A 12357-nucleotide genomic window follows, 5' to 3' on the forward strand; every position below is an offset into this window, starting at 1 on the left:
AAGAGGTCAGCTAGTCACTCGCAGAGAAGCCAAACTGGGGAGAGGACTTTCCAGTAAGCCCAACCATGTGGACAAAACAGAGAGCAGAGGAGCTGTCTGGAAGGGGTGCTCTCCAGCCCATCGAGCTGCCTGCAGTCTGTGCAGTGTGTTTCAGGCTCCCAGGTTTTATGTTTCCCATGCTTTGGTGACAAAGTGTCTTTGAGTCACTTCTGCTCCTGTAAGTAACCTCAGTAAAACTCATTGGTTTACCAAGCTGGACTTTGACTTTGGTGGTTTCTGTTCTTTGGTCTGTGGTGGGCTTCCTTCTGTGTGATTAGGTACGTAGTGAGAGTGTGAATGCGCACGTGTCTGTGTCTGTGTGTGTATCTGTGTGTGTGTATCTGTGTGTGTGTCTGTGTGTGTCTGTGTCTCTGTGTGTGTGTGTGTATCTGTGTGTGTGTGTTGCATCTCCCCAGGAAATTTTGTCATACAACAGGGACCTGTCTAGAAATGGATATCTCACTTAAGTTCATGACTCAGAAAAGCCTAATAAGAGAACCTCCCGGGGGCTGGAGAGATGTCTCATCAGTTAAGCCCCACACTGGCTGATGATCCAGAACTCCAGTCCCAGGGGATTTGATGCCACCTTCTGACCTCCACAGGCACTAGGCACACATGAAATACACAGACATATGTGAGCAAAACATATGTATAAAATAAAATGAATTCAAGCCGGGCGGTGGTGGCACACGCCTTTAATCCCAGCACTTGGGAGGCAGAGGCAGGCGGATCTCTTTGAGTTCGAGGCCAGCCTGGTCTACAAAGGGAGTTCCAGGACAGGCTCCAAAGCTACAGAGAAACCCTGTCTTGAAAAACAAAAACAAAAAATAAATAAAATGAATTCAAAAAAAGAAACAAACAAACAAACAAACTGGCCAGGCCTGGAGCTTCGAGTCCCCGCTCACTGCTGCTGAGGAACAGACAGCACCACTCAGCAAGTCTGGGATCCTGGAGGCCATGCTGACTAATGTCTGAAGGCATTGCTGCTGCCTGGAGAAGGAGGTGGAAGTAGCTGCCCCAAGAGGAGACAAGGGAGCCAGGGAGAGAAAACATGATCATTCGGAGTGTGACCTGGAGACTGTGCTCCTCATTGGGGGTGCAAACTCAGGCCCTGTTGGCCTGCAGGTGTGTTTGAATTGGCTGGCAAGGTTTATTTTATTTTATTATTTTAGTCAAGTAACTTATCAACATTGAAGTAGAGAAAGGGTGGAAAGAGGAGGACAATTCCAGCGGGGTAAGACACTATCAACTCATAGGTCGATGTGACAAAAACAAAAAGCTAAACAAACAAAGCATCTGGAGGGGCTGGAGAGCGAGCTCAGTAGCAACGTCTGCTCGCCCTGCTGAGGAGTGTGGACTGCAGTCTGGATCCAGTACCAATGTAACAAGCTGGGCGTCCCACAAACGCCGTAACTCCAGATCCGAGGGGTCTGATGTTCTCCTCTGGCCTCTGTGTGTACACAGGCGTGTGCACCCAAGGTTCTGCAGCTGGGAAATAAAAGGTGAGATGGGAAGACCCTGAGAATCCAGAGGTGGGTTTATGGGGGGCAGGGTGTAAACAGTTCAACAGGTTTGGCAGAGAGTGAGCTGCTCAGAGCCCTTAGGCCACAGGGGCCGATCTAGGGCGGGCGGGTCAGATATGCAGCAAACAGTTTGGTAGTAGTAGTGGGAGAAATGCTGGACCTCTAGTTCAGACAGCTGGAGGGACAGGCAGAGGCCACCAGTCTTCTGGCGACTGGCTCTACGTCCTCCCATCCCGGTGACTTCCCTGGGGGCCGATGTTGAAGGGGAAGCAGAAATAAGGAGGAAGTAGCCCCCGGGAGCTGGAGTCAGACGTCAGGAAAGGCAGCCGAAGTCTTCTGCAGCTCTGGGCATGGGGACATGAGCGGCTCATGGGTAGCTGCCACAAAGGCGCTGTGTTCAGAGCAGATGTGCAACCATCTCATGCGCCAGCAACTCTGAGTGATGTACCTGGGTCTTGGAGAGGAACCAGTGTTCTGTTGGGTCACTGGGCAGGAAGACGGGGCTATCTGGGCTAGGTATCTGAGTGAATGGGATGATGGAACAGGAAAACATCAGACAGAAACCGAAGAAGTCTAACTCAGTGCTACTGCCACAAGGCTAAGCACATGATCTAGCTCTGTAACCTTGGGAAAGTTAGGCTTCCTGCTGTATTGTGAGATCATCTTTTTGTACAATGTGAAGAAGTCTCATTTTTTTACCTCACCTGCCTAAGGCACTTTCTGATTGGTTTGATAAGGAGCGGAATGGCCAATAGGTAGGCAGGAGATGATAGGTGGGACTTCCAGAGAGAGATAGGAACTTTGAGAGGAAGCAACAGAGGTTCACAGAATTTGGCAGTGAGCCCCAAAGAAAATCGCACAAAGGTCTCCATAAGATTATAAACTGATTGGCTCATTAGCTCAGGTTTCTTATTAACTCTTAAACTTATATTAGCCCATTATTCTTATCTCTTGTCAGCCACGTGGCTCAGAACCTTATTCAGTGGGGTAGGTCACATCCTGCTTCTTTGGTGGTCTGGGCAGGACTGCCAAGGAAAGGGCTTCCTCCTTCCTAGAATTCTCCTGTTCTTATCGGCCTGCCTCTACTTCCTGTCTGGTTGACCCACCTATACTTCCTGCCTGGCCAATCAGCATTTATTTAAGAAATGATTGACAGAATACAGACAATTCTCCTGCACCACAAGGCCATTGCCTCTATACCAGCCTAATGTGATGCAGATGTCCAGTGAGACACAGATCACAAGGCTGCAAAAGGATGGCCAGGGGACACGTAGGATTACTCCCTAACTGCAGGAGTTATGACAGAACTGCCAAAGACCTCAGCAGGGTGGGTCGTGCTGTCCGACCCAAACTTTTGCATCAAGATGCAGGCTAAAGACCACAAAATAAAACAAGTAGCAAAAACCCAAACTAGGAGCTGCAACATTGGTAACAACTGTGGCTGTCCTGGGCATGTGCTGTCTTCTACCATCTGCCAGTGCCCATGGCCCTGACTTGCTGACCTGGGTGATGAGGGCCCTGCTAAGGATGATGCCAATGCAGTGGAGTTGGGGCGAGAGCTAGGCCTCCAGTTAGTGACCGTGGGACGGGATCCTGGGAGGGTGAAGAGGTCTACCAGGTGGTGGAGAGAACGGTGACGAGCAGACCCCAAAGCCTGAACTCAGTTTCCCACCCTTTAGTCGCTTGGCTTGCTGCTAGGGACAGAGGTTCCAGGTACCCAGAGAAAGAAAAGGGGTATTGTTTGTGTCGGGTAAAAAGCCCAGCCAAAAAAAAACCCACCTTGGCTCGGAACCAGAGGCTGTGAAAGAAACATACCCTGGTTCTGAGACCCGAGCCAGTGAAAGAAATACTTTAGCCTCGAACCCAGAACCAAAGAAATCCACCCTGACTTGGAAACCAGTGCCAAAGAAATACACTTTGGCCATAGAATCAGAGCCAGTGAAAGAAATATGCCCTGGCCCAGAAATTAGAGCCAAAAGGTTTAAAAAAAAAAAAAAAAAAAAAAGGCCAGTGAAAGAAACAGTTTGGCCCTGAAATCAGCCATCTCTGCCCCTGATCAACTAAACTAACCAATCCCTGAGCAGGGAAAACTAACCAATCCCTCGTCTCCCTGGGAAAACTCTGCCCCTGAGAAACCCTATATAACCCTGCATCTGTGCCATTTGCGGCTGCTCTTCTTCCACCCTGGGAGAGGCAGCCATTTTCCTGAATTCTTCCCTCCCACTAAATCTCTTGACTGAGGTTAGCGTGAAGACGGTCTTTCACTGGAGCAGAGATGGAATGGAGCAGAGCGGGACTGTAACTCGCTGGGGGAGCCTTCCCCTAGCAACCGAGTTGTTACAACTGCACCAGGGAAGCTGGAGACTGAGGAGCAGAACAAGGTTGTAACACTTTAGCAGGGGAAACCTTCCCCTGGCAGAGCAGAGATACCCTCCCCTGCTGGAGCAGAGCGGTTACATTGGGATAACCTTTCCCAGGAGCAGGGCTGTAAGCTGCTGTGCTTACTGTGCCCGTGATTTTCCCTGGTTCCTGACTGCCAGAATGCTCCACCCCCTGAGCTCAGTATTCCCTGGCTCCCACCTTCCAGAATCCTCCTCCACCTGAGCTCTAACACTCAGTATTCCCTGGCTCCCGAATGCCAGGATCCCTTTCCATCTCAGTGGTGACAACAGCTTGTGCCACAGGAAGTGTGTGTGCCCCCTGTTACCATGAAGAAGTGGAATCGCGAGACTGTCTTTGGGCCATACTTTTGAAAACCCGTAAGATGCAGTGCCCGGACAAGCATTGAGGGAGGACATTTTGGTGAGGCATACTCTAGACTCCCTTAGTCTGTGTGGGAGGACATTTTGGTGAGGCATACTCTAGACTCCCTTAGTCTGCTTTTTCCAGCAAGAAGCCTTAGGGAACACAGAATGAGCCTTTTTCAGACAGAAATGAGGTTTTCTTCAGGTCTGGGAAGGGACTTGGTAGTGGTTCTGGACAAATCTTGGGATACCAGAATGTTCTGATTCTGACTGTCCAGTTCTCCATCCCACAGCTGGCAGCCAAGGACCCCTTGGCTCTGTCACAGCTTTCTCCCTGACATTGCATACCTGCCATTGGGACATGGGGAAGACAGAGGTGCACTGAATCTCCATGCTTCTCCAGGGACACACACACACACACACACACACACACACACACACCTTCAGCAGTTACTGTACAAACCATAGCAGAACCCAGGCCGGTAAAAGGATATGAGACTTCTGGTCCATCTTTAAGGTGATGGAAGTGCGGTCAGGGTCTCTCTCCTTGACTTCTGCACACAGACATGGAGCAGCCTCGGGGAATACTTGCCTAGCCAGGGGCAGAGATGGAGAAAAGAGTCTGAGTCTGGTTGGGTAGGGCATCTTCAGGACCTGGGACTTGAACTGGTGTTTGCCAGGATATCTGGGGTGCTGTTCTTGGCCAGACCTCAGGTTCTGTTGACTTCATAGGGCAACTTTAAGAGAGCTTGTTTGTTTCTGGAGAACTGAGAAGGCTGAGCATGGGCAGCGTCCCAAACAGCTCACCAATATTCCTGCCACCTTTTGTTAGCTCATGGGCTACAGTAGGCACAGAGCACAGGGTCGCTGCCCCGTCAGATGACTTTTGGAAGAACAGAATGAGAGGTGCTGTATCCACTCCTTACCTTCCCCGACTCTCCTCGGTCCCCCCCTCCCCGAGTCCTTGTGAGGTGAGGATTCCTGGGGCTGATGTTACAGACAGTTGTGAGCAGCCATGTGGGTGCTGAGAGTCCAACCCCGAACACCTCATGTCCAAATCCCCAAATCACTTCCCACCCCTGTCTGTATCTCCCTTTCTGCTCCCCATCATACCCTCAATTATGTGGTCAGACAGACCCATGGTAATTCTGGCCTGCTTTGCCTCTCAGACAGGGCCCAGGCCCTGCCCCCTCATCTGTCCCCTTTCCCCATCATCAAGTCCACTCCTCCTCAAACCACTAGAAGCAGCCTAATAGGAGATCTGGGGTCTCAGCTGGAACCAGAGATAGTTTGCGGTCTTGTCCCTTGGAGATAGGGGCCCTATGTGCATGTCCACGTGACAGCTCCCCATGATTCTTCCTGGTGATGGGTCACCTCTAAGTCCTCCTCCTGGGGGCAGTAGACGACAGAGTGGACGTGAGCTGTGGTAAGTAGGCCCAGGGGCTCTAGCATTCTTCCACACAGATTAAATCTTTTCCACAGCTGTTCAGCAGCTGAAGGATGGGACTCTCTCACAGTCCCCGCTAGGCTTACTAACACCCTTTGTCCTGGGTACCCAAGCCCTGGCAGGAGCTGGTGGCCACACCCACCTGGTAACTTGGCCATGGCTGGTGGTTCAGGTGTGTAGGTGAATGTCTCAGGAGCCCAGGCAGGGTTGGGTCTGGAAGGAACTCACATTGTGGGGGCTTTGAGAGTATTTGGGGTGACAGGGCAGGTGGTTCTGGAGAAACCTGTGCACGTAATTAACTTAGACTCTGTGCCCTGCGGAGGTGTATCTATTCAAAGGTGTTGTGCCAGCCCCGTTCCCAAACCCTCCCCTTGCTCCAGGGCATGAGGGATTGTGGGTGGGATCTGAAGAGATGTCTATTATCTATAGCTCAACCCCAAGCCCTCAGCTAACCTTAGCTCTTTCTGGCTGCCACCTTGACATTCTGGGCTTGTCTCTCTGGGACTAGGGAGACTGGGTTTCTTTTCTGCTTCAGGGATACTCTGTGATCCCTGTCCAGCTGGCTCGGATTGACTCCCCTGCCACCCAAATTGGGGCCTCCTCTTTGTCACCATCTTATGAACCCCCAGCCTGGTAGGGGAGTCTCTGTGAACCACTTGGAGTAGCAGACACTGAGTCACTCCCTGCCAGTTTTTGTCCCTGTCCCAGGCCTCAGATGTGGGGTCATGGGTAGGAAATGCCGCCTGGATGGGGTAGGGTGGTATAGTGGGACGCAAAGACAGGGAGGAAGCTAACAGGAGAAGACAGAAGAGACGGGGTCCTAGATCACTATCTAGGTGGTACGTGGACCCCTCCCTCCAACCGATTAAAGAATAATTCTCAAAAAATTAAACACAAGTTGAAGAGTTGGCTCAGTTGGCGAGGCGCTTGCTGTGTAAGCACAGGGCCTGGGTTTCTATCCCCAGACCCACATCCAAAGCCTGGTACAGTGTGTGCTTGTGAGTAGAGACAGGAGGGTCCCAGGGATGTCGGGGGCCAGTCTGTGAGCTCCAGCTTCAGCCTCAGCCTGCCTGAAAAATAAGGTAGCAACAGACAGAGGAAGATGAAAAGTCTCAGGTATGGAGTTCGGGGTGGGGGGGACTCAGACCAATTGTTGGGGGATAAGAAGTTCATCAGAAAACCCAGCATGGTGGTGCACACCTTTAATCCCAGCACTCTGGAGGCAGAGGCAGGAGGATCTCTGAGTTCGAGGCCAGCCTGGTGTACAGAGTGAGTTCCAGGACAGCCAGGGCTACACTGAGAAACCCTGTCTAGAAAAGCAAAAAACAAACAACCAAATTACTGGGTTTACAAACACAACTATTTATTACTGCCTTACTGGACACTAGACAACTGAGTTGTCTGTTTTACTGAATAGAACCCATTTGACTTTCTGAAGGACCTGTCTTACATGAGCTTCACAGAGTCTGAAGTCTTTATTGATAATGAGCAGCAAAGATAAACAATGCCACATTTCCCTAGAAAACAGATGTCCTTAGGACAAGCTGGGGCTGGAGAGACAGCTCAGCAGTTAAGAGCACTGACTGCTCTTCTATAGGTCAGGGGTTTGATTTCCAGAACCACCTACATGGCTGTTCACAACTATCTGTAACTCCAGTTCCAGGGGATCTGATACCTCTGGCCTCCACCAGCAGTAGACACACAGGGGTGCAGGCAAACACACACACACACACACACACACACACACACAGACAAGCAGTTGTCCTCTTAATTTGTCAGTTTGGGGGTTTGGGGAAGGTTCTTCAGTGGTCTTAAGGACAGGATAGAAAGAGGGAAATTATGGGCGGATTGACAGGGAAAGGAACCTGTCACCCTGGAGTCTGGCTGAAGCGTCTCATTGTTTGACAAACAAGATTCTTACATTTGCTGTGAAGGTTGCTGACGTAGACTTAATATTCCTTTCTTTTTTTTTTAAAGATTTATTTTTTATGTATACAATGTTCCTCCTGAATGTACACCTCCATGCCAGAAGAGGGCACCAGATTTCATTACAAATGGTTATGAGCCATCATGTGGTTGCTGGGAATTGAACTCAGGACCTCTGGAAGAGCAGTCAGTGTGCTTAACCTCAGCGGCATCTCTCCAGCCCCCTTCCTTAAATTTTTAAAAAGATTTTTTTATTTAAGGATATGACTCTGTGGGTACCCATAGAGGTCAAAAGAGGGAGTCAGAGCCTCTGAAACCAGAGTCATGAGCTACCCATCCTGGAAGTGAACTTGGCGCCTCTACAGTAACAGGAAGTACTTCTTACTCCTAAACCCCTGCCTGCCACAGAAGTGCCAATCAACCAATCAGCCTCGTAGAATCTTTAACACAGCCATGGCTCGTCCCGCCCCGCCCCTTCTCCGGGAACTTGCCTTTGTTCTCTTGCTCACTTTAACAGATTCTCTCAAAGTGTCAGTAAATTCTTTTTACTGGTCGTGCCACCAGGCTTCCTCCTCACACTGTTTTACATGGCACTTTGTTGCCCCTCATGAGGGAAATATCCATTTTTCCTCCCTTAGCCATTTCTTGTTCTCGTGTCAGCTGCTGTGCGATCCAGAGGCAGCTGGTGTTCTCTGGCAACACGCTGATCTGAACTGCAGGCCTAGCGCGCTGACACGCTTCGGCGTATAAACTGAGGTCTTCCTTTCAGCATCTTGCAGAAAGTGTCACCTCCTGTTCACAGCTGAAGGTCGGTGGCCAAGGCAACTGTTAGTGGAACCTGGTATAAAAAGAGGACAGGCAGCCTGCCATAGTCTGTCAGGGTGACAAGCTACTGTAGCGATTCTCTCTGGCTTGATACCTCACCCAGGGGAAAAGCGTCCATATACTGTGAGAACTCCTCCCGTCCCCCACTCTCTGGAGCAGGGCAGAGCGGAGGAGGTGTGGCCCCATTGTGCCCACCAGCCTGATCTTTTATTCCTCAGTGTCGCACCCACTGCCTCCCGGGGCGGCAAGGAGCGTATGGTTGGCTTCTGCACCTAACCGCTCCCCTTGTCAGACTTCCTGATTCGAGAAACTTGTGGATGAGTTCTTCCCTTTCTGTTCACTATTACGAGAGAGCCGAAGTCCTGGAAGTTCCAAAAAGTTTGGCCAGATCTCCTGTCTTCAATTAAAGACAAAAGAAATATTTTTTTAAAAATGGGGAAAGAGGGGGCTGGAGAGATGGCTCAGTGGTTAAGAGCATTGCCTGCTCTTCCAAATTCCTGGCAACTACATGGTGGCTCACAACCATCTATCTGTAATGAGGTCTGGTCCCCTCTTCTGGCCTGCAGACATATACACAGACAGAATATTGTATGTATAATAAATAAATAAATATTTTTAAAAAATGGGGAAAGAGCTCTATTGGGCCAGGGAAGAGCTAAATTGGAAAAGTTCTTGCTCAATGTGGGGAATGTGAAAGAAACAGACGGTATTTTCTATGAGCAGTTAAGAAGAGAGTCGCGCCACACTGAAAGAAAACAGTAAAAATGCCACTGTGAAAATCCTCCCGCGAAAGCATTTCCCTGAAGCCAAAATATGTGTTCAAGACTGTACACTGTGCTCGAAAGCTGCGTTCCCTTTGATCAACAACACTGTGTTAAGTTAGCCAATCATGTAGGAATAGGAGGCAGGCCATACCCTGGCACTCAGCGTGGGTACAAAAATCCTTGTCGCCTTAGAGATAAGAGGCTGGTGAGACCCCGGTTGCTCGCTTGTGCCCTTCTTCAGAAGTCAAACCTTTTACATTGCTGAAATACTTTGGAGTGTATGGTCGTGTGTGTGTGTGTGTGTGTGTGTGTGTGATCCCAGACCCATTTCCTACACTTAGCATGCCCTAGTTTGTTCTGTAGTACTGTTTAAAAGCCCCAGAAAGTGGTCCTTGGACTTCCCACAGGGCAGGGAACCCTGATTGCTCTTCGGGCTGATGAGGGAGGGGGACTTGATTGGGGGAGGGGGAGGGAAATGGGAGGAGGTGGTGGGGAAGAAGCAGAAATCTTTAATTAATAAATAAATAAATTTAAAAAGAAAGATGCAAATGGAAAAAAATAACAGTTACATGGGTTTAGAGTCAGAGGAAGATGAACAACAGTTGAGAATTCTTCACACCATTTGTGCAAATATTATTTATCCTAAAGTGAACAGGGTTTTAAAGAATTCTAACAAGCCTCTGGGGTACATCAGCCATGGCTGAACATACTGTTGTTATGGCAACATCCCACTATTAAATGTATCAGATTATATACTTAAATGGGTATTATTATATCATACGTCAATAAAGCCAAAAATCTAGCTGTAAATAAAAATTTTTTAATGTGTAGAGTTGGAAGTACAATAAAAATAGAATGAAAAAGAGATATAAAAAAAAAAAGCCCCAGAAAGAGCTGGGCGTGGTGGCGCATGCTCATGCCTTTAAGTCCAGCCCTCTGGAGGCAGTCACTGGTCTACACAGTAACTGCTGGACAGCCAGGGCTACATAGAGAGACCCTGTCTTATACAATTAAGTAAATGATCTCGGGGAGGGGGTGATTTACATCTCCGCTGTGGCATGTCAGGAAGAGAACGAATGAATGGGTCGAGCGCTGCTCCATCTTTGGCGTCCTGACAGAGGTGTAGGTTTAACTGGAGGGCAAGGAGCAGCAGACCTACACAGTCCTGGTCCACTGGTCCTTCTAGCCTTCATCGTCTCAGCAAGGTGGTCTGACAAGCTGTCAGACTGTGTGAATCTCTTCCTGGTCGACAAGTTCCTCTTCTGGTTGCACCAAGTTTCCAGTCCTTTCCTTCTCCCAGCATGAGATTCCTGGGGAATCTGAAATTCCTTTGGTACCATTATTTCAGTTGTCTGACAGTCAAAAGGAGGGCACAAGTCTCATTAGAATACCTTTATTCCCTTGGGCCCACTAATTTGAAAAGTTAACTCATCATTTCCTTGGGCAAATGTTAGCTGTAACAATCTTCTCTTCTCCCATGGTCAAGAGCCCAAGGACTAGCTGTGTTGTGGTGTATGTGTGTGTGTGTGTTTGTAAGCGATTTAGTGTGACTGAACTCAGGTCCAGAAATTCATACCATGGAGAAATCAATGTCTAAGAAAAAAATGAGAAAAGAAAGACTTTTTTGAATGACCAAAGAATGGAGAAATAGAAACTTTTTCTTCCAGACAGACTCTGGAGAGATGGCCAGTGGTTAAGAGCACCTAGTGTCCCTCCAGAGGACCTGAGTGCAGTTCCTCGCACACAGGAGGCTCACCACTGCCCATAGCTGCAGTCCCAGAGGACCTGGCACCCTTCTGGTCTGGTAAGCAAGCACATTTGTGGCATATATGTGTAAATAAGAGAAAAAAGTAAGTCTAAAGAACAAACCGGACTCTGAACTGCAGAGAAATTGTCTCATGGCCATGGGGTGGGGAATGATGTGAGAGAAAAGGCTAATAAAGACCAGGAGTATTCTCGTACTTCCTGGAGCTAGGTGCTGATCTCCCGGGAACTTGGGTACCATCTCATTTTGCTCCTTCCCACGGTCTCTTGTTTCCTGTCTTGGTGCTGGTGGATGGGGTGCTTTGTCAGCCTTGACCTGGGAAGAGAGAGATAAGACAGAGTTAAGTCAAGCTTCGCCCGGATTCCTCTTGAGCAAACATTTCTCAAATGATCATTGTGTGTATACTCGGAATTGACTGGAATCTGAGTGTAGGTTAAGACAACAAAGAAGAAACACACAGTATGAAGGCAGAGGTGCTAACCCGTCTCACCTGTTCAGTCACCCACTGAGCAGATGTAAATAAAGGGCCAAATAGAGTTTCACTACCAGCAGCGGAAATGGCTACTGGGTCCCTGAAAGATAGTTTAGCCAACAATTACCATGGTATCCTCATCTGCTTTCTGTTGCTGTGAACAATGCCACACTAAAAAGCCACTCAGGAAGGGAAGTGTTTTTTATCTTATACTTCCACATTACAGTCCATCACTGAGGGAAGTCAGGACAGGAACTCAGGCAGGAACTCGGAGGCAAGGACTGAAGAAGAGGCCAGGGAGGAACGCTGCTTATTCTCCGGGTTCCCATTTAGCTCGCCCTTCAAACAATTCATTTGCATGTGTCTTTTGTTTGTGCATGTATGTTTGTGCACCACACGTGTGACTCGTGCCTGCTGAGGTCAGAATAGGGTGTTGAATCCCCTGGGACTAGAGTTACAGAAAGGTGTGAGCCACCACCTGGGTGCTAGGACTCAGACCCCAGGCGTTTTCAAGAGCAAGAGCAATAAATACTTCTAACCACTTAGCCAACTCTCTAGCCCCTCAGCTGCGTTTCTTGTACCACCCAGGACAAGGGATGCTGCTGCCAGGAGTGAACCAGGCCCTCCCACATCAGTTGCTAAGCAAGAAAATGCACACAGACTTGCCTACAGGCCAGTTTGATGGGAGCATCTTTTCAGGTGCCATTCCCTCTTCTCTGATGCCCCAGGCTTGAGTCTACCCAGCACACATGGCAAAGGAGAAGTCCACAGCAAGCTAGTGGGAGACTACTAATGCATTGCTAAGCTATGTGTCCTCCAAAATGAGTGGTTTTTGAAGACAGCTGAGACAAA

Source organism: Chionomys nivalis, chromosome 7 (genome assembly GCF_950005125.1).
Source record: "Chionomys nivalis chromosome 7, mChiNiv1.1, whole genome shotgun sequence".
NCBI classification, from domain to species: Eukaryota; Metazoa; Chordata; class Mammalia; order Rodentia; family Cricetidae; genus Chionomys; species Chionomys nivalis.